Below are 3,673 nucleotides of genomic sequence, written 5' to 3' on the forward strand. Positions count from 1 at the left end.
GGGAGTTAGATGTGACCCTTACGGCTAAAGGGATCAAGGGGTATGGAGAGAAAGCAAGAATGGGGTACTGAAATTGCGTGATCAGCCATGATCATATTGAATGGTTCGAAGGGCTGAATGGCCTACTCCTGCACCTATTTTCTATGTTTCTATTTTCCTCTCTGACCCAGCTTTTGGTCACCTGTGCTAAAATAGCTCCTTGTGTGGCCTGCTGCCAAATATTGACTGACTACTTCTGTGAAGCACCTTGGGACACACTAGGTAAAACATGCTTTTATAAATGCAAGTTGTGTGTGAGGAGCTTTCCCTCACTGAATGGGAGGGAGTCTTCTCCATTGCAGCTCCCTCTCCCTCGCTGGGAATGACAGTGATTTAAACACATTTTTCTTTGATCTTGCTAAAATCATGAGCTGAGAGATTTGACAGCTGAGAATCAGAGGGTCATTCACTGACCGTGTGTCTAAAATTTCCCTTCCAATTTTCAGAGAATCAGGAAATGACACAGCACAGAAGGAGGCCATTCGGCCCATCGTGCCTGTGCCGGCTCTTTGAAAGAGCGATCCAATCAGTCCCACTCGCCCCTTTCCCCACACCTCTGCAAACTTTTCCAATTCATTTATTTAACCATTGTGGGAGCCCCTTCACCACACTGATATCAGGTTTTAAAGAAAGAATAAAAGAAACACTTGCATTTATATCGCGCCTTTCACGACCACCGGACGTCTCAAAGCGCTTTACAGCCAATGAAGTATTTTTGGAGTGTAGTCACCATTGTAATGTAGGAAATGCGGCAGCCAATTTGCGCACAGCAAACTCCCACAAACAGCAATGCGATAATGACCAGATAATCTGTTTTTGTGATGTTGATTGAGGGATAAATATTGGCCCAGGACACCGGGGATAACTCCCCTGCTCTTCTTCAATATAGTGCCATGGGATCTTTTATATCTACTTGAGAGAGCAGGCGGACCTCGGTTTAACGTCTCATCTGAAAGACAACATCTCCGACAGTGCGCCGCTCCCTCAGTACTGTCCCTCCGACAGTGCGCCGCTCCCTCAGTACTGTCCCTCCGACAGTGCGGCGCTCCCTCAGTACTGTCCCTCCGACAGTGCGGCGCTCCCTCAGTACTGCATTGGAGTGTCAGCTTAGATTTTTGTGCTCGAGTCTCTGGAGTGGAACTTGAACCCACAATCTTCTGACTCGCGTTCCCTTCTGAAAGTCCTCCCATACCCCCTTTGTTTTATTATGAAGGTGATCTGGGGCCGAGCCCTTGGCCCTGTGCTGGGATCTAGCCCAGTCTTGCTGGCCCCTGCTGTGTGTTGGGGGAACCTGCTGGACCCACTGACCCCAAGCTGGGGGGTGGGGGGGGCAGGGGGAGAGGGGGGGGCACTGTCTGTGATGGGGTGGTGAGGGGGCACTGTCTGTGGTGAGGGGGCACCGACTGTGCTGGGTGGGGGGTGGGGTGGTGGTGGGGTGATCACTGACCGTGCCGGGCCTTTGCTGGGATGTGTACACGTGGGAGGATCCCGCCCGTTGCTAACTGCGCACTGAGTTGCATCAACCCATGCCACAGGACTGAGTGAGTCACACGGATATAAATAGCTGCTCCACCATCGCTGCTGGGCCCTTGCTGTCTTGCCTTGGGGCTGATCGTAGCCTCCACATGGACAGGTCCCTCCCTTTTTATTAAAAGAAAGTGTTGCACCTCCACCTCCTAAGAATATATAGAACTTGCATTTCTATAGCACCTCGGACCGTCCTAAAGTGCTTTACAGCCAGTGAAGTGCTTTTGAAGTGTAGTCACTGTTGTAATGTAGGAAACGCAGCAGCCAATTTGCGCACAGCATACAGATAATCCTTTTTATAACCCCAGGTATTCCCACAAACAGCATACAGATAATCCTTTTTTTTGGTGATGTTGATTTGAGGGATAAATATTGGCCAGGACACCGGGGAGTTGCCCCTGCTCTTCTTCGAATAGTGGCCGTGGGATCTGTTGTAAATACCCCTGAGAGGGCAGACGGGGCCTCAGTTTAACGTCTCATCCGAAAGACGGCAAGGACATGTTCAATGAGACACGGTCACTCCAATGCCCCAAGTCTCCTTGGCTCGTCCTGCTACATATTGGGGACCTCTAACCTCTCCACTCCTGGTAGAGAATAAGAAACAGGAGTCGGCCATTTGGCCCCTCAAGCCTGCTCCGCCATTCAATAAGATCATGGCTGAGCATTGACCTCCACTCCCCTTCCCTGCCCGATCTCCATATCCCTCGAACCCCCCCAGAGTCCATGGATCTAGGGATCTCCACCTTGAATATACTGAGATGGTTGAGTATATTCAGGTCAGATGAGACACTGTCACGTGTCCTGTGGCAACTTGGGCCCCAAAATTCTAAACGTTTTATCATTATTGGACCTTTTTATATAATTGGTTTCAAATTTACATTTGATGTAATTTAAAGCAAAATCTTCTTGTCCCACTGGCCTGGTGAGCTTTTTGTTACACACAGGATGTGCGGGGAACACAATCTATAAGGGCCTGTAAAAGGAAAGGGGATAAATATTTGAAAGAAGAAACGGTTTAAAAAGAGATGGAGGGAAGGGACTGATTGGATTGCAGATTATCTGCTCATTATCATATTGCTGTTTGTGGGAGCTTGCTGTGCGCAAATTGGCTGCTGTGTTTCCCACATTATAACAGTGGCTACACTCCAAAAGTACATCATTGGCTGTACAGAGTTTTGCAATGTCCTGAGGTGGTGAAAGGCTCTTTCTCGGATCAGTGCACGTGTGATGGGCCGAATGGCCTCCTGTGCTGTATCGGGTGCCCCCTGAGGTCTGAATCCTTGTCGCTCGGTGCCAAACACTTGTGTGTTTCTCAGTGTGGTCCGTGTGTGAACGGGCTGGGGGAGGACGAGAGAGAGTGTGGCTGGCATTGCTGTTCTCCAGCCTCGCCCCTCGGACCCCCCACCCCCGCGACTCTCCCTCACTCACTGGGCTTGTGTTTTGCAGGGCTGCAATCCCTATGCTCAGACCGGCCGCAGCAAGCTCCAGACCCAGAGAGTCTCCGTCAACCAGCAGATCATTAAAGCAATGCGGCTGCGCGCTGGGGCCGAAAACCTGCTACGGTAAGTATGTGTCTGTGTGTGTGTGTGGTGTGTCTCTCTCTCTCTCTGCCTGTCTCTCTCTCTCTCTCTGGTCTCTCTCTCTCTGCCTGGTCTCTCTCTCTCTCTCTCTCTGCCTGGCTCTCTGCCTGCTCTCTCTCTCTCTGCCTGGCTCTCTCTCTCTCTCTCTGCCTGCTCTCTCTCTCTCTGCCTGGCTCTCTCTCTCTCTCTCTCTGCCTGGCTCTCTCTCTCTCTCTCTCCTGTCTCTTCTCTGCCTCTCTCCTCTCTGCTCTCTCTCGCTCTCTCTCTCTCTCTCTGCCTGGCTCTCTCTCTCTCTCTCTCTGCCTGGCTCTCTCTCTCTCTCTCTCTCTGCCTGGCTCTCTCTCTCTCTCTCTCTCTCTGCCTGGCTCTCTCTCTCTCTCTCTCTGCCTGGCTCTCTCTCTCTCTCTCTCTCTGCCTGGCTCTCTCTCTCTCTCTCTCTGCCTGGCTCTCTCTCTCTCTCTCTCTCTGCCTGGCTCTCTCTCTCTCTCTCTCTCTCTGCTGGCTCTCTCTCTCTCTCTCTCTGCCTG

The sequence above is a fragment of the Pristiophorus japonicus genome, chromosome 13, assembly GCF_044704955.1.
Source record: "Pristiophorus japonicus isolate sPriJap1 chromosome 13, sPriJap1.hap1, whole genome shotgun sequence".
In the NCBI taxonomy this organism is placed as follows: Eukaryota; Metazoa; Chordata; class Chondrichthyes; family Pristiophoridae; genus Pristiophorus; species Pristiophorus japonicus.